Source organism: Ambystoma mexicanum, chromosome 8 (assembly GCF_040938575.1).
Source record: "Ambystoma mexicanum isolate Mex_15411 chromosome 8, UKY_AmexF1_1, whole genome shotgun sequence".
NCBI lineage: Eukaryota > Metazoa > Chordata > Amphibia > Caudata > Ambystomatidae > Ambystoma > Ambystoma mexicanum.
The window spans coordinates 1,059,986,297-1,060,013,838 of NC_090929.1; the positions used below are offsets into that span (position 1 = coordinate 1,059,986,297).

General features: G+C 47.7%; 1 protein-coding gene across 1 annotated transcript in view; it reads left to right on the top strand.

Annotated features, from left to right (window-relative positions):
- The first annotated feature begins 3,027 nt into the window (after positions 1 to 3,027).
- CSGALNACT2 (chondroitin sulfate N-acetylgalactosaminyltransferase 2) overlaps positions 3,028 to 27,542 on the top strand; it is a 321,127-nt gene continuing 296,612 nt past the window's right edge. The window contains exon 1 of the mRNA XM_069611038.1: positions 3,028 to 3,114. The gene's annotated coding sequence lies outside the window, so the exon portion shown is untranslated. The remainder of the gene's footprint in view (positions 3,115 to 27,542) is intronic.

Sequence of the window (27,542 nt, forward strand, 5' to 3'; positions counted from 1 at the left end):
CCTACCCCAGACACAGACCAATGTCCCCATCCCCTCCCTCCAGATCCACACCTAGATGACCCATCCCTCCCCAGACCCACACTATGCCCCCATCCCACGCAAACTACGAAGCCCCATACCTCCGCCAAACCCACACCAATGTGCCCTGTCCCTCCCAAACACACACCAATCTGTCCCATCCCTCCCATCAAACTGACAATAATGTGCCTCCATCCACTCCATCCAGAGCCACACCAAGATGTCCCCATCGCACCCACCAGACCCACACCTAGATGAACCATCCCACCCTCCAGACCCACAATGTGCCCCATCCCTCCCCCAGACACAGTCCAATGTCCTCCATCCCTCCCAGCAAACCCACACAAGGTGCCGCCATCCCCTCCCTCCAGACCCACACCAAGATGCCCCATCCCACCATCCAGATGCACACAGGTGTCCCCATCCAACCCACCCCAGGATGCCCCATCCCACCCCCCAGACCAACAGATGCCCCATACCTGATCCAGACAGACACCAATGTGCCCTCACCCATTGCAGATGCCATCATCCCTCCATCCACAGCAAGATGCCATCATCCCGCCCTCCAGACCCACACCAAAATGAACCATCCCTCCCCCAGACCCACAAAGTGCCACATCCCTCCACAGACACAGACCAATGTCCCCATCAAACCCACACCAATGTGCCCCCATCTCCTCCCTCCAGACCCACACCAATATCCCCTATCCCCCCAGACCCACGCCAATGTGCCCATCCATCCCAACAAACCCACACCAATGTGCCCCCATCTCCTCCCTCCAGATCCACAGCAATGTCACCATCCAACCCAAACCAGGATGCCCCATCCCTCCCAACAAACCCACACCAATGTGCCCCATCCACTCCCTCCAGACCCACACTGATGTCCCCATCCAACCCAAACCAGGATGCCCCATCCCTCCTCGCAGACCCACACCAATGTACCCTGTCCCTCCCATCAAATCCACACCAATGCGCCCCATCCCTCCCATCAGACACCAATGTGCCTCCATCCACTACCTCCAGAGCCACACCAAGATGCCCTCATTCCACCCTCCAGATGCCCCATACCACCCTCCAGACCAACAGATGCCACATACTGGTTTCAGACCGACACCTATGTGCCCCCATCCATTGCAGACCCCACCATCCCCACACCAATATGCCCCATCCCACACCAATGTGCCCCATCCCCTCCCTCCAGACCCACACCGATGTCCCCATCCAACCCAAACCAAGATGACCCATCCCTCCCTGCAGACCCACACCAATGTGCCCCGTCCCTCCCCAGACCCACACCAATGTGCCCCATCCCATCCCTCCAGACCCACACTGATGTCTCCATCCAACCCAGGATGCCCCATCACTCCTGCAGACCCACACCAATGTGCCCTGTCCCTCCCATCAAACCCACACCAATGTGCCTCCATCCACTCCCTCCAGAGCCACACCAAGATGCCCCATCCCACCCTTCAGGTGCACACAGATGCCACCATCCCACACACACCAGGATGCCCCCTCCCACCATCCAGACCAACAGATGCCCCATACCTGTTCCAGACTGACCCCAATGTGCCCCCATCCATTGCAAACCCCACCAAGATGCCAACCCAACTCCAGCCACACAGCAAGATGCACCCGTCCCGCACTCCCTTCCTCAGACCCACAATGTGCCATCATCCTTCCCCCATCCCTTCCATTAACCCACACCAATGTGCCCCACCCACTCCCTCCAGAGCCACACCAAGATGCCCCATCCCACCTTCCCAACCCACACCTAGATGACCCATGCCAACTTCCAGACCAACAGAGGCCCATACCTGCTTGAGACCAACAGCAATATGCCTCATCCTTTGCAGACCCCTACAAGATGCCCCCATACCGCCCTCCAGACCTACTGTGCCCCCTCTCCCTCCAGACCCACACCCATGTTCCCCCATTGCTCCCCCAGATCCACACCAATGTGCCTCATCCCTGCCCCCAGACCCACACCAATGTACCCTGCCCTCCCTAAAGACCCACACCACTGTGTCCCTATCCTTCCCTCCAGACCTACACCAATGTGCCCCATCTCACTAGACCCACACCAGCGTGCCCCTAGTCAACCATTCAGACCCCACCAAGAAGCCCCATCCCTCCCGCTAGACCAATACCATAATGCCCCATCCTCCCTCCACATAGCAAGATACCCCTTCACACTTGCAAACCCACACCAAGAAGCCCATGTGCCTCTCCCGAACCACACGCAGATAGCCCCAGCCGACCCCCTCTAAAACCACCCATCCTAAACACACCCTCTTCAAACATTAAATTACTCTATTAGCCCCCTTTGATCAGTTAAAACACCGCCATCCACTGTCCCTGTTGCTTTTCTTAGCCCTCCATACCTTTCACGTTAGATGAACATGAGTTTTAAAGTAAATGTAATGTTCCGCTCCCCCGTCTCAATCTGGTGTCTTGCAGGAACGTTCACGGTATCCCAAAGAAATCCAAATTGTATTCTCAGCCAACCATGAGCACACAGATTGCTGCTGCTCTTGCAGCGTGGCAGCCAGAGCCTTACAGGGTTCCTGCTCAGAAAAATGACGATGAGGGGAGGGGACCCGGGCAAGACTAAATCGGACACTCCATCGGGGGTTTTGCAGAAACGTTCCCAGTATCCCGAATACAATGCCCACCATAATCGAAGAAAATGCCCAACGTAACCTGCTGCAAGCCAAAAGCATGCAGATTGCGGTTGCACTGACACCGGCAGCCGAAGCCTTCCCATGATTCCTGCTGCTCTGGCAGCCAGAGCCTCCCCGAGCTTCAGCTCGGTTCCTTCTGGTGTTGAAACTGCAAGCCAAAAGCATGCAGATTCCGGTTGCACTTGCAACGGCAGCCAGTCAGCACTCAGCCAGACCCTTCCCACTCACTAACATTGCTCCCGAAAATCACAATGAGGACGTGGAAGTCACGTGAAGAAAAAATCACAATGATGACGTTGAAAGTCACGTGAAAAAGAGTAGGCGGGCCATTGCTATGGTCCGTTTCTCGGATGGGAACTAGACACTACGGTTTCGGAAACGCTCGCTTCCTGATTCTAGGCAGCATCAGGTGAGTGCATTCGATCCAGCTCTTGTAGTGAATTTTATATGTATTTCTTTTAGAATCCATTCACTTAGACGTTCGCACCCCTTTGTTGTTCTATTGGTAAGAGGAGCCCTTTTGCAACCTCTGGAAATGCACGTTGAAGCTTTAATTCGTTGTATGGTGACTTTCTAAACATCCGGTTTTGCAATTACACAGGGCAGGCAGCCTCAGCCTGTTGTTTGGTATTGTAGACACAGTAGCTCATCCGAAGCACATTTACGGCACAGTGCAGGCTCCGCAACGCTCACAGACGCAGTAACTGCTGTGCAGCTACTAAACGGACTGTGGTCTGGTGTAAGTGACTATATATTTAATACCTGCGCCGGCTAATGATTGTAGACGTGCTACTGTTTCCAGTTCCAGTGCGTACTCTGAAAGTGACGATTCCCCAGGTTTAATGGCTGTAGATCCGGTACTTTCCCTGGGTCTAATGACGCTTCTGTGGGTAACTACAGGCACAGTGCCTGTTCTATGTCTAATGGCTGCTTACACAGAAAAACACACCGGTGAATATCGGCAGGCACTACCTTGTCTAGCGCTGATGGTAAAGGCCCATCAAGTGCAGACAGAATACCTGCTCTGGAGCTAATGACTTCCGACACAGTACGTCGTACCTGCTCATCAGCTACATCAGTACCTCCCCTGGGGCGAATAATTACAGACACAGTCCCGGATCTGGGATATCGATGACAGACACAGTACCTCATAATCCGTTACACGATAGAATACCTGCCCCGAGCCTTATAATTACAGACACAATACCTGATCCGCACAGTATCTGCTCTGGTGCTAATGGTATTTCACATAATACCTGCTCATGAGCAAATCTGGGGTTAATAACTGCAGAAACAGTAAAAACCCCATGTATCCTTTCCTTCTCTTGTCCTCCCATTCCTAATTGACCTCTGACACCCTGAAACACACTCTCTGAAATGAACGTACAGCGTAAAGAAGTGATCAGTAGGGATAAACCACCGTGCCACGATTTTCAAAACGTGTTTGGTGCAACTGATGGGATGCTCATTTACTACACTTGTGCCAAAAAGATGGTGAGCAGTACACAAAGGACATTTAAATGTGTGCACCATAGTTGTGCACATTGAGTTGCTCTTTTCCCACTAAATGCACAACTGCGCAAGGCAGATGTTCAAAGGAGGTGCACTTTTCAAAGCACAGGGGGAAAAAACACATTTCCCTGTGCCTATTTTCAACAGGTGTAGGGGGATATAAAATGTATGGGTAGGTGACATAGGATCCTCTCAGGCAATGAGTGTGGTAATGCTGTGTGTGAATTATCAATTGAATGTTGAGTCAAATAATGTGGGGGTGTTCGTGCTGGGCCAGGGAGCTTATTTTGGCTGATGAGGGCAGCACAGTAACCATGCACTTAAAAAAAATAAAGTATTTTATTCGTATTTTCAACAGTAAGCACACATGTAAATCCCATCCCTTCTCACCCCCACCTTCTCCCCTCTTCCCCAACGCATGTAACCAACAATGCACCCAGTCTTGACCCCTCCTAATCCCCCACCCCTGAGTCCATTAACTATGTAGATGGCTCCCGCTGCCAAGTTTCTGTGAGTGGCCAGCTCTCTCGCCAGCTGTTGTATGGGTCCTTGCACCGTTTGAGAACCCCCCGCCCCCCATAGTCCTCATCTCCCCTAGAAACGTCAGCCATTCCTCCCAGCTTCCTGTGAAGGCACCCACCCCAAGTGGAGCGAGTACTCGCCCCAGCCCCAGCAATCTCATTTTCGTAAGGCAGCATGTGGCCCGCAAGTCAATTTCCCAGTCTGAGAGAAACCTTTGGTGATCCCCTTGAAACAAATGGGTCACCCACTCCAGTGCCACAAGTTCCAGATTTTACTAATCCATTCGTGTTCTGTGGGGGCAGCTTTTTGATTCCATTTCTGTGCAACCCCAAGCGTTGCCGCCACTACCAGGATGATTTATGTCTTTCTCTGAGCTTTCGAGGGTAGATTTTCCAGAACCTCACCCATTCCCAGGATGGCAATCCTTGTGTTGTCTGGCATCTGACTCCCAAAAATACTATTCATTGCTGTGCACAGGTCATGTCCCAATAGGCTGTATGACTGGACGTTCCCACCAGATATGCTTCCACAATCCCAGTTCCCCACATCCTCTCCAGCAGACGCAGTTGGTTAGAATGTATGTAGTTTTTCTGGGGTGAGATGCCATTGGGCCATTATCTTAACCCGCAACTCCTGAATCTGGATAGCCTGCGTGAGCTTGGGGATATTTGCCCATGACGGAGTCCAAAGTTCCCCCTCCAGCGGCTGCCCCATTCCAGTTTCCCACTGCTCCATATAGTGCCATTCCTGGCTCCTTGCCCCTTTTGCTATAATCCCATATAACGCTCCCACCAAATGCCTGTCCTTGTGTCTATTATTACGAATCATTCAAAGAGCTTGAGATCCCTCGTGGCCGCTGACCTGACCATTGGGTTCGTAAGCCAGTGCCTCAGTTAAGAGTAGTGATGCCTCTCCCCCTCATCTAGCCCAAAGTCCTGCTTGCACTGTGCAAAGGATTTAATGTACTGAACCGAGAACATACCGCATAGTTTGTGGCACCCTGCCACCTCCACTGATTGACGGCACCCCTTTCCATACACGGTGTGAACTGGGGATTCCAAAACAGCGACGTCTGCAGGGAGTGGAAGGTGGTCAAGTTCACCCTCTGCACTAGCTCATACCATGAATTCCCCCAACTAGGGCCCCTATCCTGCTATGTTACATGTTTGCATGTCTATCCCCCTTGGGTCGCCACAACACCTCGTCCAGCGGCGAGCCCACCACCGCTTTGTCCATTCGACACCAGACCTTCCTGCAGTCGCCCCTGAACCAATCCCGGCTAGCTCTGATTTGAGCCGCCAGGAAAATGGATGCAGAAGTTTGGCGCTCACAGCCCTCCCTTCTGCCAGACAATAGCATCTGCATAGCTACCTTGGTTCTCTTGCAGTTCCAAATAAATGACCACACATGTTTTTGAATGATCCTGAAAAAACCTTGGGGAACCCTCACTGGCAGGCTGTGAAATAGTACAGGATTTTTGGTAAAATCACCATTTTAAGGGCCTTTATCATCCCCATCCAGGATATTGATAAGGGCACACATGCTGCCAGCAGCTGGTGCAGCTTTTCTGCTAAAGGTGTGGAGTTGGCACGGTAAAGAGCACCCAGAGAACCAGTAATCTGGACCCCCAAATAACTAATGCTGGTTTCTGCCCATCTATAGGGTACTATACCCCGCAATTACTGATCCTTTTCTGAGGTGGCGGTCACGTTTAATAACTCAGACTTGTGGGCATTTATTTTTAACCCTGGTACCTCTCCAAATAGAAGAAAGTCCTGTAAGATCCCTGCAAACGAGGTTTCTTGTTTGTTCTCTGATCCACAGGAGCATGTCATCAGCAAACGCTGGGACTCTATTCTCCTCACCCCCAAAGGGAATCCCCCTAATATCTGGGGAGGCCCTAATGCTGGCCAAGAGAGGCTCCAGGTGGATGGTGCATAAGAGCGGGCAACCCTACTTGGTGCCTCGTGAGACCGTGATCCTCTGGGAAAGTTGCCCGGTGATTGCCAGGCGCAAGGAGGGAGTTCAGTAGTTACCATTGAACGGACCTTAGAACCAAATCCCATTACTTCCATGGTATGGAAGGGGAATGGCCATTCAACCCAGTCGAATGCCTTCTCAGCATCCAACGCTAGTATAAGTGCAGGGGTTCTAAATTTATTTACTTTTTCAATCAGATGACAGGCCCGCTGAATGTTATCTGAGGTCTGCCTATGCGTAATAAATCCTGACTGGTCAGGATCAATCAGTTTGGGGAGATTATCCAGGCGTGATTCCAGAAACTTGCTGTAGATCTTTGTGTCTAGATTAATAAGGGCAATCGGTGGTACAAACCCCATAGTGACATCCTTACCCGACTTTGGGAGCAGCACAACCTTGGCTTCTTGCATTGTCTGGGTGATGCACCCTGACCCCGCCCCCTCATAAAGAGTTGAAGAGCCGGACTTAATGCAGTATCAGTGCTTCTCTAAAGGTTTTGTAGAAGCACGCTGGATAGCTGCCCGAGCCTGGAGCTCTCTGTCCTCCTTGTGTTTGAAATGACCCTCCTCCAGGCCTTGGTACCAGGATCACTCTGCCCTGAGACTGACCAAATGACCTCTCCCTTATTCTTCCTTGCCCACCACAGATATAGATGTACTCTTTAGCCCTCTATTCAGCCTCAGGATTGGCCCGGTGAGGCAATGGCCCCACTGGTCACTGTATCCTATGCGTGGTGCACCCCTTGCTCCCTTGTCTACCTTGCTGTGCTTCTGGATTGGGGTGCGCTGGCTGAGGCACTATATGCAGATCCAAAACATACCTCAAATGGGCCTCCAACCTCCTCGGCTATACACAACAGGGCTCTCCTGGTCTTCTCTGCAAACTACTGTCTTCAAAGCTTGTGCAGGGGCCCACCTGCCGTGCTCCCCCACTCCTCACTGTCACTCTTCTCAAAGTTAGTGATCACTGCCTGCACTGGCCAGCCTCTACCTGCTTGCACCCTTTCCTTGGGCCAGCGCGCACGCTGACCTGTGATGGTTCTCCGCCAAGGAGGAGGGGGGAGGAGTCGAGCCTCTCAAGGTCGCCGCCTTCCTGCCTCATTACTTTTGCTGTGCAGCCTCTCCCAGGCCTCTTGGTCGCTCTGGGTGCTCTTCTCTTTCAGCAGTGGGCTAAAGGTATATCCCGTTCGGATCCTCCTGATCTCTCTGAGACGCTGTTAATCCGCCGCGGGGGTGGGGGTGTCTCGGTCACACCTCGATCTTCCCGCTGGTGGGCCTCCAATATCGCAGGCAGCTCTTTCCTGACTGGCACCTCTGCCGTCCAACAGCAGATGTTTTCCGCCACTTCACCTCGCAGCTGCATTGGATCCTCTGCTGCTCCAGGTCTCCCAAAGTGGTTCTTCTTACTCACAGTCTACAAGCCTGTCTCTCAGCTGGACCTGCACTGACTACGGGCACAGTGCCTCCGCACCTCAGACACCGCAGAGACAAAGGACGCACACCCGCCTCTGCTGAAGTCCTCCTGCGATCCGAGCTGTTGCACTCCACCATCACAGCCTACATTGATAAATGCCTGCCTGGGGAAGGCTCTTTTAATCTGTCTTTATTGTCTTTGGCCCTGTGGGGTGAGAGCACCACAATCACACTGCCCTCACCTCGGTAGCCCTCTTGGAATCCCAATCAGAATGCACTTTTTAATGGGTATCCATCAAAGAAGCCTGTACAAAATGCAGTGGTTTTTATTTATGGAAAGGATGATATGTGCTTTTATGTGGCTGCACTGGCATTTTGGGGCACCCAGTATAGCCATTCTTTGCTGTGACATGACGTTTTTTGTTGTTGCTGGGATTCTGACAAAGCAAGCATGAGGAGTGTTATTACGAGTCTAGACTGGCATTTAGGGCAGCCAGTCGATCCATTTCTCACTGTGTTGTGGCTTTTTTCACCAGGTATCCAGGGTAAAGCAAACATGATGATCATTATTGCGCATCTAGACTCGCCTGCATTGTGCAGCCAGTTTGGACATTTTTTTGTTGTTGCGACAAGACCTTTTTAAAGGCAAAGCCAACAGGAGTGTGTGGCAGAACCATGGTGGGCATGTTTTCTTAGTCTCATTACTGGCGTAATGTTAAGTTGATTTGAACTGCAGTGCTAGCACCCAGGGGCAGTCTCCAGGTGCTCGCGTGGCTCTGCAAAAATGTGGGGTCGGGGGGAGGTGTTGGGGGTTGGTGGGGTGGGAGTGGAAGGGTGAGAGGATAGGTTCAGAACCAGGGGCAACTGGCGTTGGTGTGTGTTTTGCATGTGGACACTTGTGAACGGCCTCGTGCAGTGTAACTGTATGGGTAAGATTCCATGCTTCGGGTGTGTGGTAGTGTTTTGTGTTGGTGGTAATGTTGTGTGGTTATGATGGGTTGGTCATGTGCATTGGTTAGGTAGTGTCCGTAAGGGATTCAGAGTCACGGGTGGTCTTAGCTGTAAGGTAGTCCGGCATCTTGGAGTGTTGTTGCACTTTTGATCGTATTGGGCTATGTGGGTGGTTCACTCTGGATGTCCGCATAGTAATAGTTCTCTGTATCTTTGAGTGTGGCTAGTCCAAGATCTGGTGTAGAGGTGTCAGTTATGTAGTAGGGACAGGAAGGGAAGAGGGTTAGTAAAGTCGGCCAGTTAGTTGTGTTCTCTCTCTGACTGTATCTAGCCAGGTTCTTGTTTGCGGTTGACCCCTCTCGTCTCCTCTCTAGTTGTTTGTCTGTAGTGTTGTGGTTGCTGGTGTCCCTTATAGGTTGTCATGGTTGGCTGGTTTTTAGCAGTTTCCTGAAGATGATGTGGTCTTCTATAGTTCTAATTACTTTGGGCATGTTGTTCCAGGTGTTAGCAATTAGACGTGAGAACGTTGTTCCGCCGAATTTCCTTTTTTCGTTATGTTTTTCCTCTATTTGTAGGTCGTTGCTGGATCATAGTTCCCTTCCTGGCAATAGGAGGGCAGTTGCGTTTATTTTCAGGTTGTCCTATATCGATCTAAGTGCTGATTCTGATCCTCTCATCGGTCTGAAGCCAACTTGTTATTGGTCGAGTATTCAGTTTGTTTCGACTTGTTCGATGGATTTTGTAGACCTGGAGCTCCAGGATCTTCACTGTGTAGGGCAGGTTGGATATTGGTCGGTAGTTGATTGGGTCTTCTGCACTTTCTGACCTTTTTTTTATCAGTGGTTTTATGTATGCTGATTTGAAGGAGGATGGTACTATTCCTTTTTTGAATGATAGATCCATTAGGTTCCGGAAGCGTGCTGCTGGGGTTCTGTGGTTGAGGATTCCTTTGAAGACGTCTGGGGGGGGCAAGCATCCCTTGGAGATCCTGCAAGGTTGGTGTCCTTGATCAGTGTGGCAAATGTTTCCTCTGTGATTGGTTCTAGGCAGATGAGTTTTGCTGTAGTCTGTGTTTCGTCTGTTGTCTGTGGTCTAATGGTTGTATTTGCCCCGGCTAGGTTGATTGTCTCCTGCATTGTGTCTATTTTTGCTCTCAGGTGGTTAGTGATTTTGTCAGATTTTGTGTAGGGGTGATGGAATTTTTGCCGGAAGAGTTTTTTTTATCTCTGATTTTGAAGAGTTATTTCTGTGGATTGTTTGCTGATTCTATTCTTGTGGTGTAGTAGAGTTTTTTTTGCTTTGAGGATTTTTGCTTTGTACAGTTCGAGTTGTCTTTAGTATGTTATTTTGTCTTGTCTGGTGTATTGTTCTCTCCATTTTGTTTCCATTTTGCAGTTGTTTCTTTGGAGATTTTTCAGTTCTTATTTGAATCATTTTGCTGCCAGTTTTTTGGGTGTTGCTTTGAATGTTTTAGCTGGTGCTAATTGGTCAAGGGCCTTGGTGATCCAATTGTTGAGTGTGTCTTCTGTTGTATCGGTGGGTTCTCTTTCGCTTGGGATGGTTGCAACTAGAAGGTTTGTTAAGGCCTCTAGGTCCAAGTTCTTAATGTTTATTTTCTTGCTGATGTGGAGTATTTCTTTCCCTGCCTGTAAGTGGCTTTGGGGTGTGATATAGAATAGTATCCAGTAGTGGTCACTCCACAACATTGGTGTAAATGGCGCTGATGTGCATAGTTCTTCCCTGCCGGAAATTGCATTCAAGGTGTGTCCGGCCTCATGGGTGGATCTACTTACTATTTGCTTGAACTGCAAGGTTTCCAGGAGTGCACAGAGTGAGTTTGCTGTGTATGCATTTTCTTTTTCGAACCATATGTTTAAATCTCTCAGTATGACTAGGTTGTCGTGGTGGGTTGATAGCATGGTGGCCTCGTCCGTTAGTTTTGTTGCAAAGTTGGGGTTGTAAGACGGTAGTCTGTAGATCAGGAGGAATACTATGTTGGATTGGTCGTGGAGTTGTATCTTGATTAGGAGGGATTTATAGTCTTCCGCGTTGGTTGTGATGATTCAAGATGCTCAGGTGTGTTTTTTGTGTAGAATTGTGAATCTGCCTCTTCGGTTTTCTCTGTTGGCATGTATTAATTCATAATTGGTGGTTATTGCTTCGTTCGCGATGGCTTTATAGTTGTCTGATAGCCAGGTTTCGGTAAGGAAGAGCACGTCTGTGCCTCCTTCACTTAGGATAGTCATTGATTTCTGTTAAGTGTTTTGCCATGGATCTAACTTTGAGGAGGCTGCAGTGTACTTTGCTTGATCTCCCTTTTGTGTTGTTGTTAGTATTGTTTGTTCTGACCGGTGTGGTGTTGGTTGGGTTTCTGTTCCAGCTGGGCTTTTCCCGGTTGAGTCTTTTGAGTGGTGTGGTTTTTTGTTGGTCAGTCCCAAGGTTTATGGCGGGGTTGGTTCATTCTGGGTGGTAAATAGGGTAGCTACCCCTCTGTTGTTCCACTCTTTGAGATATAGGGGTGTGTGGAGGGTGATGGATTCCATTATGTACCTGGTTGTGTTATTGTCCATGGTGGAGACCAGGTGTGGGAAGGTTTATTAGTTGTCGCGTTCCATTTGGTGTCCTGTTTGGGTCTGTATTTTTGACGCTTTTTGGCTGTCGGTTTGTTGTTGCTGTGCCGTTTTTGTTTACTATGTGGTCGTGTGTGGACAGGTAACGAGCAATGTAGTCTCTTTGCTCTGTTTATTTGTATGTCTCCTTGGACCATCCCAGATGTTTGAGTTTTTTGGGGTTGTGGGATCATGCTGGTTTGGGTTTTCTTATTATTTCTCTTGTCTGTTCTAGCTTCTTTGTCTTTCTTGTGGCTCGGCATGATCTGTGGGTTGTTTTCCACTGATTGGGCGTCGTCTTTCGATTGGTGTTTTTCCTGGTCTTTTGGGTTTAGTCTTTGCTGTTTGTGGTTTATTGTTGCTTGTATTTGGTAGGTTGTGGGTAGTTGAGAACTCGGTTGATGGCACTTTGTGGTTCCGTTTTTTTATTGCTTCTTTCTTTTTTGGATCCTTTTTTTATTTTTTTAAATTTTTTTTCTATACTCTAGGTTGTTGTGGTTGTTGATTATTGGATTATGCGCAATGCAAATGTGAAGGAATACATGCGAATGCTGGCATATAGTGGTGCAGTCAGCATGGGAATGTATTGATTATGTGAGTGCCTGGTTCCTGCTTTTGACTGGGATGGCAAAGGATTCTCACCCAGGGGGTGCATGCTATGTTTAGGCCTCTGGCTTCCACTTTGGCCTCCCATTTCATATCAAAAACATGAGGTATCTTGTCTTCAATCTCCTCCACTCCTGTGCCTGCCAACCTAAGCTCCTCTCCTTCCACCCCCTTCACTCCCCTTCGTCCTGCCCATAGTGGATGATGTCGCTAAAGTGTTCTGCTCTATGAAGGTCTCTTCCAAACAGGTGCTCCCCTGCTCCTCCAGAACCACCAAGGACCACATCTCCTCTCTCACCCCGGGTCTTGCTGACTTATGTAACCACTCCTTCGCCGCTGGCTCTTCCTCTCAAAGCCTGAAGTATTCCATTGGGCACCCTCTCTTTAAAAAAAAAAAAAAAAAAAAAAAACCTGTTTTGGACCCTACCTGCCTGGCTAACTATCACCCTTTTTCCACTATCCCCTTGGTGGGTGAACTCTTGGAATAGCTGGTCCTCCCCCAACTGACCCTCCCCACTGATCTTATTGGCTGCCTTCCATGACCATGAGTCTGGATTCCAGGCATCCAGAGTCACGGAAACTGCTCTCCTGAACACCTGTGAAACCATGCTGTAAAATCTCTACTCAAACTCTCCTGCTGTTCTCATTCTTCTTGATCTCTCCTCTGCCTTTGACCCCGTCATCCACTCCATCCTCATAAAATGACTCAGTGACACCCTTGTCATCACTGACCGGGCACTGGATTGGCTGACCTTTCTCACTAACCACCCTTCCCGGTTGCAATTTTACCCTTTCTCCTCCTCCACCACCTTACTCCATCCTATCGCCATGGCTCTTCAATATCTATGTTGCACACCTGATCTCCTCATTCCCAGTGTTATGCCGATGACCCACATCTTTCCTTCAAATTTCCCTCCTCTCGGATCCCTGTCTGCCATTCAGACATGGTGTGCAGCTAATGATCTCTGCCTTAATGCCAGTAACGCAGATAACCTTCTGATTGGGACACCTGCGCCCGCCTTTCCTCCTTCCCTCTGGCCACCTTCCCTGGGCCCTCTACCCCTACTATCCTGCGAGGCCAAACCTTGGGTTATCTTCAATTCCTCTCTCCTTCATCCCCCACATCATGGACCTTACTGAGAAGTCCCACTTCCCGCCCCACCTCCTCAGAGGCATTCTTCCTTTCCTCATCTTCCCCCAGAAGCTCAATGTCTCCAGAGCTCTGGACCTCTCCCCTTTCCTGCCTACGCCCCCTCCAGCTAATCCAGAATAGGGCTGCAAGATTATCCTTGGCCTCAAATCCAGGGAGTGTATCTCTCCAGCCCTAAAATCTCTCAAATGGCTCCCAGTGGCTGCAAAGATCAAATTAAAGACGGTCTGCATCATCCACAAGGTCTTCTGGGGCCTGGGACTACGCTATTTTCAATGTTCCCTTCCTAAATACTCCCCTTCTAGAGCCCTACGCTCCTCTAAATCTTTGACTGTCAAACGCTTCTCCAAGCAGAGAGTGGGCAGACTGGTCTCTCTTCTCAGCTGGCACCTCCCTTTGGAACAACCTCCCTGCCCCTCTCAGACTTGAGCCGGACCTCAAGTTCTGGGAACTGCACAAAACTCTTCTGCTAATCACCCCATTGCTGCTGTGACTGGTGGGCGGATCCTCAGGATTCTCACAGGATTGAGGCCTTTCTACCCAGTTGATTCCAGCCCCCCCCCCCCTTCTCACTGCACTGCCCTTGCGGTCCCCTGCTTGATGGCTCTGCATCCCACCCATGGGAGTCGCCTGCACTAGCACTTAGCCCGAGGTTCTCCTCCTTGGCTCCCCTTGGCACTTCGCTCCTGGGCCCTCCACCAGCACTTGCCCAGTCCTCTGCCCCCCCCCATCCCTCCCTTTCTCCTGCACTTCTCACTGCACTTGCACATCTGAAGACAAGGCCCAGCAGGACCCTGACTGTATTTTCCTGTTTTTTATTTTTGCTATTATTTTTTCCCTTGTTACCTTTCCATTTAGCCTCGTGGTACTTTGAAACACTATTCAGTTGTATGAGCACCTAACAAGTGCTCAATTTAAAAAAAACAACGCTATTCTCAATCTTTTGAAGAACATATAATAATTGTACATTTGCGCAAGTCCTGCACACTCACTCTTGGTGATAAGATATCTTTGAGTGGGTGCTGCCTCAGCTGCTAGACAGTTGGCAATGGGGCATGTCCATGTAGGGGGAATCCTTGTAAAGCGTCTTGGCTGCTGAGGCTGATCGGACCGGGTGGGCAGCTGATGATTATTGCACGCGATGGCCCACAGACGTGCATCATGACTCTCCACTCCTCCCGCCAGGCTCTTTCACGCCATTGTTATAGTGTGTTTAAACAAATTTGTTCAAAGGGAAACGTGTTGTACCTTGATGTTGCTCGGTGTCACGCTACACGGACAATGTCTGTGATGCCAGAGTGTGTAACGTTTCGGTGTTAATGGAGAGTGAGTGTTGGAGAGAGCTCCTCTGGCAGGTTGTGAATTGCCAGTGGTCTGTATTTATTGCTCATCTGCTGTACTTGCCTTATATGTAGTGGGATCACTCGTGGACAATAAAGCCTACTGTATCCTGTGTCCTCTTTACTCGTGGACCAACATCAATTTGTTGGCAACAAGGTGGCCTTCATCTGAGGAGAACTGGGGCGGGCGGGGCAACCAACACATGGACAGCTACTGCAACCCCAGGGAACCATCCACACCAATCGGGTTAAGTGGACACAGCAGGCAAGGGGCCCAGCCTTGAAGGTGCTAGTTAAGTAAAGCTGGTAGAAGCTGGAAGGCCAGATGTCAGCTGTGAGGTGGAGCAGTGGTGCTATAGCAGGGGTGCCAGTCAGGAAGGAAGGGCCCGGCTTGTAAGAGGAAGGAATTTTGGGATACAGTGTGCCAATAAAGAGCTGTGGTGTTAAGAAGAGCATTTAGTGCACAATAAAGCTAGGGCCGGCTGTTACCTGTGGAGCTGTAGTTTAGCGCTGCAGCTTTGCGTCAAATATCCTGGTTGTTGTCTGCAGGCAGTTGGGCTGGTTCAAATTATTTTCTCTTGGGCAGATGTTATAGAAATTGACATTACTGCCTATGTCATCATGTACCACAGCGTCTGCGTGTCGAGGCGGCTTTCTTTCTTCTTCTTGACAAATTATATCCATCAGCAGTAATTATTGGCTACAAAGGCTTGAGTCTTGTTACTCCATCCTCTTGGGTTGAATTTCTTCATGGCCTGTGTGGACTCGTCACAGCAAGGCTGATTTCACAGGGTCTTCGCCATGATGGGTCGTGGGTAGTGGTGCTGCCGCGAGGCAGAGCCTCATCCCTTTGTCCGAAGACCTGAGCGGCACAAGAGCAATGCTTGTTTATCTGAAATCCGAGGTGGACAGTGGACGACATGCTTTTTTTTTTATTGTTTCGTTTAAGGTACCTGCAGCGGGGAGCTGCAGGGTGCTAAGCAGTCTGTTTGTGCCTTCAGGTGGTGACCATGCTGACGCTAGAGTGAGGGAGAATATCTTCAGGGCAATATTAAATGGCACACAGATGTGAAAGGACGGGATAACATGTTGTATAAGAAAAGAAGTTAGTTATATAATGCTTTCACCAAAGCACTCTACATATAACATCTAAACAAACAAAGATCACACAATCAAAGTTGTACTCCTTTTTCAACCCCGGAAAGATGAAAGACTGAGTTGGCCTTGTTAGGATAAGAAGCTTTGACCTGCAGATCACACACAAAATGCAGCAAAGAGCGCTCAGCCTGCTGAGCTATCCTGTCAGCTGTGGAGGAGGAAAATGCTTCAGAATTATGACTTGGAAGAGGAAGGAGGTTTGGCATGTTGCGTGTGAGGGTGGCCATTGAGTGACCATTATAAGGACATTTTGAAGGAGATCAGGCAATGGTTTGTGGATCCCCCCACCCTCCGCAGATATGTGGTGGCATCACGTGTAGGAAGTTGAGTCCTGATCTCTTAATGGGTGCAAGGGAGGGACTGATGTTTAGATTTGGGAGGCCAGCTATTTTGGTGCTATTATCTTCATGAGTGGCCCCATTTGTAGGTAGGTTGCTCAGTGTTCTTGAGTTATCCCTGTTGCAACTTGTGGGTAATTTGGGCTTGTGAGTGTCGGTGGTGGTCCTTATTGGGTTGAACTATTGGATTTGTGGGTGCGGGGTGGACCGCGATGGACTCGTGGGTGTGCGATGGCATGGTTAGGGCTAAGCTGTTTACTATGAGCTGATTTTGTTTGGCTTGTGTGTTCTGGGAAATGCTCGGCAGGCTCCTTTAGGGTTGAAGGTGGCCTATTCTAGGTTCCTTATGTGTGATTTTGGTCAGGGTTTGGGGTGCTATGTGTTTCGAAGTGTCTGTGGAAGTATATTAATTTCAGTTGATTGCCCCTAGAATGGCCGGTCGGGTTCTAGGAGTGTTTATGCTTTGGTGTAGCTAACTGGGTACTGGATGTGGACTTGCACCACACGGATCACTGCAGAGGGAGGTGTCTGGTTAATTGAGGATGCGTCTGTATCGTGCACGTATCATTGGTAGTGATGGTTGCCGAACGGTTCTGTCAGCCTTTAGCTTTATGGCTTTGTTCTAGTCAGCATGGTTGCACTGGTATGCTGCACGCAATAATGCTTTTGTTTTGGTTGTGGATGTTTGTGGCCAGATTAGAGTTCAGGGGTGCAGTGGTGTGCTGCACTGTCTATTTGGATGTCCCACGAGGTCAGGTTAAAATGTTGATTTCTAAAGAAATGTGTGGTGTTGGGGGTTAGGAGCACCATACCTTTTTTGGGTACCCAGTCAATAAGAGTGGTACTTTTTAGTGCACCCATAATAGCGAAAATATGAAATAAATATATTTATATAGGGTAGTGGGGTAAGGGGTTAAAATGGGTCTAGGTGGGTTAGGGTTAGAAGGATTAAAAAATGGGGTGCTTGGGGGTCCCCCCAATAACAAAATAAGAAATTGGTATTTTTTTCAGTATGTTGGTTGCGGTGAAATGTACCACTCTGAAATGTGCTTCGATAATATCACATATAACCTTTTATTGTAGCACTTTATTCTTAGGCGCTCATCTTTTCATTGCGTGGCAGATTGCATGCACTGCAGGGTTGCCTTGTGTTCTTTCCTGATGTATAGATCTTTTGCCGTCGGCTTACTTTGTGGCCACTTGTGAGTTGTCAATGGGGGACCTGTGTTTCTTGAGTATGGGCGGGGGCGAATTGCAGTTTGAGCGATCACACGCTGGTCGTGTCTTTTCTGAGGCTGATTGGGTGTATGGGTTGTGTTTTCTGTGCCTGGTGGCGTGTTGTCATGGTGTTTCTGGAAATATTCCCCTGTTTGGTCAGTAGTGTTTTCTTCTTCCTCAGGTTTTGTGTTGTTGGTATTACGGAGGGAGGGGTGTTCTGGCTTTATGTTGATGGGTGTCCTGGCTTTATGTTGATGGGTGTCCTGCTACAGTGCCTGTGATATCAGTGGGCCTGTGATGTTGGAGTGTAATGCTTGTGTGCGTGTGGAGAGTAAGTGTTCCAAGAGTGACAGAGGGAGAGAGCTGGGCTGGCAGGAAATGGATGTCTGGTGGCCTGTCTGGGCCCTTACAACCTACCTGCTGTACTTGCCTTATATGTACTTGGAGTGCCAGTTGACAATAAAGCCTACCAGACCTGCTTACTGGATCATGTCCTCTGTAGTTGCAGAACATAATTTCACATGTTTTAACAGTGTTAACTTGGGTTTACAATTCGCCAGTTCAGCAGCCTATTATGTATTCTTCATGACCAGTGTCTGGTCCTCACTTTGGTTTAACTTGTCTTTCCTCGACTTGGTAGGGCCAACCATCAGATTAGAGGGCCCCTCCATCTGGTAGAAACTAGTTTATGCACCTTTCTGACAAATGTTGACAATGTATGGGGACCATTTTCTCAAATTTTTTGATATTGAAATAGCATTCATTACTTTCTTCTGGCCTGGATTGACCATGGTCTTCAAACTTTGCATGTTTTCCCAGTCCTATATCAGCCTAGGTCTGTGGTTTCCAAACTTTCGTATGCTGAACTTCCCCCTACCCCCACCTCCCTTGATTAAAAACAATATTGGCGGGACACACCAAATGCTAGAACAGCGTATATTTCCTTCTTTGAAAGAGCCTCCTATCCTTTTAGAATTGCCACTCGCTCCCCACCCTCAGCCCCTCTTTGGCTCTTCCGCTGTCTAGGTGAATTTCTTAGAACACTTCCCAATCTCTTTTCATGTGCCAATTGAGTTATTGCAGCTGTGTCTATTTGGGCTTCCTGTGGTGTGACTGCTTTCTGCAGGTGCAGACATTGACAGCTAGACTTACCAACACGTTCAGACTTTCTACTTCCTCTAAAGTGCCGGACAATAAGCGCTGCTTTCTTGGCAAGGTTTTTCACACTGTATACAGCACCAATCTCTAGGAGCACTTTTTACATACAGTATAAGACCTCAATCCTGTGAGATTCACGAGGATCCGGCCACCAGTCACAGCAGCAATGGGGTGATTAGCAGGGAGGGGAAAGATATGTAGTGTACGTTCCGCTTTTCCTAATCTCTATTTGGTGACAAGGCACAAACGGCCTACTACACTCATCAACATGATCACCAGATGATCTTATTAACCTAGCATTATATTGTCTAAATGCCTGTTGTCAATTGCACATTCATATGTTAGCCACATCCAACACCTAGGCCAACCATCACTGAACCATATCTTCCATGTAGGTAGATTGTGTTAGTCAGACTTCTCGCATTTGGACAGATTGTGTTCGCCAGCCATATCTCGCATTTAGGCAGATTGTGTTAGCCAGCCATATCTTGCATTTAGACTAACAGTTAACCCATTTTAAAAGTGTTACTGCATCTACTATTCTGCCCCCTCTTTAGGCCTTTATCCAGTTGCCCCAGGCCCAAGGTTGCTGCATTTACTTTTATGCCCATCTAGCCAGGTGTCCCAAATCAAAGTGTTATTGGATCGACTGTTGTGCCCTCTCAATCCATGACCTTCTAAGTGAAGGAGGCACAGCCGTGTTCTTTCTTACAGAAACCTAGTTATCACTCAACTACACAAAGCCATACCGGACAATTTTAAATGAATACACACCAACTGAGAAATCTGAAGGAGAGGGGTAATCACAGTCCTACACAAAGAACACATCTGAGCATCTCGACTCATCACAACCGATGTAGAAGACTGTGAAACTCTCCTCATCAAGATAGAACTCAATGACCAACCAATATGGTTATCCAAATCTACAGACAACCTTCTATCAACCCCAACTTTGCAACACAATTAACGGACGCCGTCTTATCAACTTACCACGACAATCTAATCATACTGGGAGACTTCAACATCTGGATTGAAAAAGAAAATGAATCCACAGCCAACTCACTCTGCACACTCCTGGAAACTGCATTTTAAGCAAATGGATCCACCCACAATGCTGGTCACACCCTGGATGCAATTTTCTGCAGGCTACGACTACGCGCATCTGCGGCACATACACCGATGGTATGGATCGACCACTATTGATACCCTTCTGCATCACATCGCGTACCTGCCTACCAGCTGGGAAGGTGATACTCCATACAAGCAGGAAAAGTAACTGGAAAAACCTAGACCTAGAGCCCCTAACGGAACCCTCCCAAGCAAAACAGATCCCACCGAAACAACCGTAGACACAGGAGAACACCCACTCAACAGTTGTATCACCAAGGCCCTTGACCAACTGGCACAAGCAAAAACATTCAGAGCGACACCAAAAAAACTGCCAGCAAAATGGTTCACAGAAGAACTGTAAAAGCTCAAAAACAATCTGCTAAATGGAGAGAACAATACAACCAATAAGACCAAATAAAATACCAAAGACCACTCGAACTATACAAATCAAAAGTCCTCAAAGCAAGGAAGTACTATTACATCACAAGAATAGAATCGGCAAACAGTCCACATAATGAACTCTTCAAAAGCATCAAAGAACTAAAAAATATATATATATATTCCTACAAGAATTCCATCATCCTGACGCAAGCATTTTGTGACATCACCTGAGATCAAAAATAGATACAATCCAGGAGACCATCAACCTAGCCTGGGCAAATACCACGACTGCTGGACCTTAGACACCGGGTGAAAACGCAGACTACAGCAAAACTCGCCTGCCTAAAACCAATCACAGAAGAAACCTTCACCACACTCGTCAAGGACACCAACCTTGCAGGATCCCAAGGGACCCCTGGCCCCCTGACATCTTCAAAGGAATCCTCAACCACAAAACCCCAGTGACACACTTCCGGATCCTAATGAATCTATCACTCAAAAGAGGAAAAGTAACGACGTCCGTCAAATCGGCATACATTAAACCGCTGATAAAAAGGAATAAGAAAGTGCAGTAGACCAGAGCAACTACAGACCGATAACCAACCTGCCCTACCCTGAAAGATCCTGGAGAACCACGTGTACAAAATCCTACAAACACGTCGAAACAAACCAAATACTCGACTGGTCACAAGTTGGCTTCAGACCAATGAGAGGAACAGAATCGGCACTCCTATGGATATGGGACAGCCTGAAAATCAACACAGATGACGATGCCCAATTGGCCCTCAAACTATTGGGAATATCGGCAGCATTTGACACAATCGGCCACGCAACAATAGTAAAAAGATCAATGGAATGTGGCATACAGGAATCCACTGTGGCTTACTACATTCATAGCAAAAGGAACCGAAAAAAGCTACCTACCACCGTTCACCCAGATACCCAAAACGTGTCCTGCGGAGTCCAACAGGTATCCAGCCTTTCTATTCCGCCTTTCAACATCTACATGTGCCCACTGATGAAAATCATTCGAACCCATGGTCTTACCGCCTACAACTACGCAGACAGCACACAGCTAATTGTGTGAAAACAAACAGAACCAGGAACATAATATCAGCCTCAACAACTGCCTCGGACATCTACCAGTGGATGACAACGAACAACCTTAAGCTGAACCCGACAAAAAACGGAAATAACCCACAGGATTCGACAGAGGGAACCCACAACTGGACTGGCCGATCGGCATGGGGACGCAACCAGAGACTACTGATGTAGTCAATAACCTAGGAATACTAATGGATACCGGACTATCCCTGGATCCACAAGTCAACGCAATCGCCCAAAAATGCTTCTTCCTCCTAAAATACTTGCAAGAATTGACTATGCAAACAGTCTCTACCTAGGAATGCCGGAAAGACTCGCCAAGAACCTCCAAAGGGTGTAAAATACAGCAGCCTGGATCCTTTTAAGACTGAACAGAAGAGAACACATCACTCCAGCATTGAAAAGCCTACACTGATTACCAGTAATAAAAAACGCATCAAATTCAAAGCACTCTGTATCGCCCACAAAGCCTTGCACAGATAAGGAGCTGAATTCCTCCAAGACAAGATTAGCCATTGTCGCCCAGGAAGGGGCCAAATATCCAGCAATTACCTACAAATGGATGCAAAACATTACAAAAAAAAGGAAATTCAGCGGAACAGCGTTCTCCTGTCTAATTGCTAAAATCTGTAACGCCATGCCCAAAGAAATTGGAACCGCAGAAGACCACATCCCCTTCAGGAAATGACTAAAAACCTGGCTATTCGACAATGACAACCTCGAAGGGACACCAGCAACAATAACACCATAAACAATTAGACAGGAGACACGATGTACCAAAGAACCACAACCGAGAACCTGGCTAGGTACCATCAAGCGCAACCAAAGAGCTGCGCCAGAGGCTCCAACAAACAAACCGACTGACTTACTAACCCGTTTCCCCTTCCTGCTTCTCCAACATAAATGACGCCACTACACCAGACCTGGGCTAGCCACAGTACACACAAACCAACAAGAATCATTTTTATGATCACACCCAAAATCTCTAGATGCTGAAGCAGACCTAGAGTGAACCGCCCCCCCATAGTCTGTAAAACTATTAATGCAAATTACACACCAAGACACCGGATAATCTCACAGCTACGACCTCCAGTGACTCTGGATCCCTTATGGACACTAACCAGAGAGCACAACCAAACCCACACAACACACTAACATCAACACAAAACACTACCACACACACAGGGAACTGAATCTTACCTGTACGGTTACAACACAGGGCCTTCAGCACGAACCCACATGCAAAACAACCCTCGGATGCCATTTCCTTCAGGTTCTGAACGTATCCTCTCCCCTTAAAACCACCCCCCCGCCCCTGCTTGCAGAGCCACACGAGCGCCTGGAGACTGCCCCTGGGTGGTAGCAGTGTGTGGTACAAATCAACATAACATAACCACCACAAGGTCATCACTCTGATGAATGCTTACCACAATGTAATGGCTCGCATGTCGAGACTTGTCTGTTTACTTTGTGGTCATAAATGGAAGGCGCACTACTTGTTTGACACACTTCTTAGAACTGTATGATGTGGAATTCGAAAACCGGTTTATTTGGGGATTTTTGCTACAAATTCGATGCCACTTAAATACTTTTTTGTCAATACGCTTTAGAGTACTATCACATGTTTATTTCAATGTTGCAAATGACTAGTGTATTTAACGCGTCACTGGTTCATTGTTAAAACCTTTTGCAACATTTTAAATGGTGCATTTTAAAGATTAAGAGTTAGATAATTATCCTATGGAGTTTTTCATTTTTCTGTATAATTGACTGAATGCATTAACAAGTTTCACATATACCGAAGACAAAATTCCACACGGATGTCGCACGACTTTGCAAACATTTGTGATCTGTTTCCATTTGTGATCCTGTTGCTCCATCAACGCTAGAAGAATGCAGTGTTCTTTTTTTATTGTTTAAACCTGTCGTCAGCATGCGCGCGCATCGTGATGTTTGGGCGTGCTCCATTGGTCAATTGTTTCTTTATCTCAATAAAGGCTGTCGCCCTGAAGCCCTGCCCTTTGGTTAATGCAACTGGCCTCCCGCATATTGACTGATCAGAATGTCCTGGTCTGATGCCCTGGTAGGCTAATGCATTGACCTCCTTTAAGAGGGCGGGCCAGTTGATGCCGCCCATCTCGCCCACAGTAAGTGCCGTTAAAGCTACGAGAATCTGCCTTCAACCACAGTGGTGTTTTTTTTGCATTATTTTTTGCAGGCGGCAGTAAATAATCCATGGCGTCCGTTGTAAGGCTGGCGATTAATGCAATTTCGGTGTACGCGCCATCTTCAGTTGGTTCTGGTAAACCGCGTTGCTGAAAAGACACGGACACTTGAACCTTGCTTTTTCCGTTCATTCGCCTTCTACGTCTTGCATAAATATTACCAGGAAAAGTAAGGCAGTTCGCTGCTTTGTGGGCAAACACTCCCAGTCCTAGATATCACGTTTCTGGGAAGGCTCTGTAGATCCCCAGCCGCTGCCTTCCCACCAGAAGGAACACATTGTCACTTTTGTAAAGCTGGACAGAAGGATTCAGTGTCTTTTCTTTTATTGACCGACTCGATTGGCATCTGTATTGGGTCACAGCCGCAGTCGTCACGCCAGAGATACCCGACAGAGATGTGCCTTTGGTGTAGAACAAAGACCCCCGTTCTTCCTGGCCTCTCTGTTTGGAGTTCAGAGTTATTCACCATGAAATGTTTACTGGATGTTATCCCTCTCGCCTGGTGTGCCAGACATGCTGGCTATTAAAGAAGGGGCATTGCTGCTGCCTTACCGAGCTGCTGTTATTTCTTCCACCCCCTATTCCCGAGCTGTCCGTTTCCACAGCTAAAGTTATCACTGAGGCGCCCTGCCCCCAACTGTCACTCATCTTTCACACAGACCTCGCCCTCAATCTGCGGAGATGCTGAAGCTGAAACACTACCAAAGGACGAACAGACGTCAAACCTGCTCGCATATCGTGCAACTATTGTCGCACATCCAAATGTACCACCTCCTTTGTCTCGGGAGGATAACTCGGCGCAACGTGCTCGACTTGCAAGCAAGACAACACAGAGCAACATGGGTTCGATCCACAGGTCCGCTTAGAAACTGGTTTTTAAGCGCGTTATAAATAACATGTCATATCATATCGCTCACACAACTAAAGCAGCAGTCACTCAACCGCTACTACTGTTAAACCAGCTTTCACAGCCCCATCCACAACTATTGAAGCACTCACAATTGCGATAGTGAAAACGACCACCCCAACACACGCACAACCCCATTCCCTGATCCTGTGATCACCACAGCCAACCTTAAACTCGATTAAGGCCGATACGACTACCATCCCCAATGACCTTCTTTGCACAAGTATCGAGGACCAACATATTGCCGCCGCCCATGCATCTAGCTAAAACTGCAGCCTTTCTTTCCTCAGATAACACACCTCTAGGCTTGCACTATATAACACACCTCTAGGCTTGCGCTGAAACCAGTACTGCCACCTGTGATCTTGCACACCTGCAGCAGAACGTCCTGTATTTCCACAGCTACTGCTGCCGCCACACCCAGAAGTTGATGGCGCCACCTCAATACTCAGCCTCCCTTCACTCTGCCACCCCTCACCCCTAACACATCAGCATTCCAAGGTGTGGTGTAACCTCTTTATAGGTCGTAAGTCTGAAAGCACTTTTCCTAGCAAAGGATCTGACATGTAAACTCTTAATGGCTCAGGTTCTGAAGGCCATGGAGAATACCAATAGCTTTCAAAAATGCATTCTTTCTCAGCAGTCCTTTTTTGTTTTAATTATTTATTTATTTTTTAACATTTATTTTTTTATGCACGTCTTCAGCCTGCTATGGGCTGAAGGAGGTTCTGTGGATTGAAGCAGGTGCGTGCTTCATATATTTATTGTTGACTTGTTAGGCACTTATACAGGAAGAAAATACTATTTAAAAAAATACTGTTCGATTTGTGATGGGAGGCCCTTCTCATGTTTGTCATGGCAGCATGGTGATGGTGCTGGAAGCGCAAGTATCAAGGCAAATACTTACGAAAGCTGTGTTTTGCAATCGTAGTGGTACATTTTTCTATCCTCTTTTGCAACACTCACGAGTTTGTCATTTTGTGTCTTGTAGCACCCACTTTGTGTAAAAACGGATGTGCTTAGTGAGTGATTTTTGCATAGAGCACAGTGATATATTAGTAAGGTGTCCCCCTCTTGGCAGATTGGGGAACTGAGGTCCAAGACCATGATGATTTGTCTTTGATTACACAATTTGGCCAACTGCGAAAATCGGTCACTGCAACGCTTTTGTTAAGGATTTTTAGCGCTTGCTCTGCAAACTAACTGGTGTGTGACAAAACTACAGGTGTAATGTTAGTCCATTGGGGATGGGGGTTTTCCTTTCTTTTAGATGCTTGACCCCGTCTGTGCATAGCGATTGCGACAGTTCTTCAGTGCTATTGGTCGCAGATGGGCTTCTGTGTCTGTGAGCTTGTTGTGTTGATGCTTTTCTGTCTGTATCACCAAGCTCGACATTGACGTCTTACTGAGTCACCTTGTGCGTCTGTCGCAGCGTTTTGGGCTATCGCGGAGCAGGTGAACAGATCAGAACATAGTCTTTGAGCGGAGTGCCAACATCGAATTATTGAATGAGGGAGCGCCTTGTTTTTGTATCTATTTTATTTTGCTTTGTTACTGAATTGCCCTATTGTTCAGTGCTGCGTTTCTTCATATGTTTAATTCTCTGTCACACCCAGTACATACATACACATTTAATGGTATATTGTGGCCTGGTTGTTGATGCTTTTTAACACTAGGATACCACTAGCGATATATTTGACTTTTGGTCAGTAAGAAGTGGTATGCTGTGTGTGTATAGTATTGAGGTGACGAGTGACTTTTTTTGTGGCTGGCGAGTAGCTTGCAAATACATTTTTTGCCCTACATCATTTTAAATTGAATTCATGTTTTCACTGGGTGCCCATGCTCGCTTCTCATTGGTGGTGATTGGTTACTGTTGGTGGTGATTGGTTACTGTGTTATGTTTTCTTTTTTTGTTTGTTTTGTTTTTAAAGCCAAGGGGCAACATAGCCAGTGGCTTTGTATTTGATTGGGAGGGAGTCTCTGTAAAGGGAATTGCTGTAGTTTATAAGGGCATTTTCTGTTATTGGGTGGCAGTCTTTGGGAATGAAAGGAAGGTTTTTATTTTATTTTTTAAGCAGTATTATTTGGTGCAAAGACTTTTGACAGACAGCCCATCAAGATACCGATGCCACTGAGTGTGTTCCGCGTTATGCCGTGGTTTCTTGGTTTGAGAGAGAACACACACTAAAGAAGGGTGGTCCTGGGATTCTGCAGTATCTCTGTTTTAGGGAGGGCTTTAGTTTAGTTTAGTTTAGTTTGTTTATTTATAAAGCGCATCCGAACCCTCAGGTAACTGGGCACATAATCATGTGTACAGCAGGGTTACATATCGTTGCACGCACATCATAGTACAACAGACAGAGCGTACATTGGTCCAAGCTCTGAATATATATATAATATATTATACCGAGAACAGTATGTACAGAGAATATGCAAAGAGAAAAACAAGTTACAGTGGCTAATGCGGACCGGGTTACAGGTTGGTCCTGACTGTGCTGTAGGTAGAGTAAACATTACTACAGGTGGAGAGCGGCGGCTAGCAGGTCATCACGGTGAGAGTCTGGATGTTTAGGCATCTAGAAGCCATGTTTTACCATGGCTCTGAATGGCCAAAATGCGGCTTCCGATCTTATTGTAGTGGGGAGGGTATTCCAACATTGTGCTGCGAGCACTGGAAAACTGGAGCCCCCTGCTGTTTTTAGGTTATAATTAGGGATCTTTAGTTGGTGTAGGTAAGGTGTTCTGGTGGGTCTAATGGGGCAGTGTCTAGAGAATTTGTCAGAAAGGGACCGTGGGGCAGTGTGTGATAGGCACTTGTGGGTGATGACCAGTGTTCTTAGCTTGATTCTGTCACGGATCGGGAGCCAGTGGACTTCTTTTCTAGCCGTGGATATGTGCGCCTTGCGCGGGAGGTTGAGGGCACATCTTAGTGCATTATTTTGCAGGATCTGGAGTCTATTCATGTTTTTAGTGGTGGTGCCTAAGTAGTGTGTTGCAATAGTCTAATTTAGACAATATCAGCGCTCTAGATAAGGTGAGGCAGCTAGAGGTGGAGAGAAAAGGCCTACAGGCATTGATCAATTTATTGGTGTATGAGGTAGCTGAGATGGTAGAGTTTATTTGTTTCTTTAGTGATGGGGTAGAGTTGAGGTA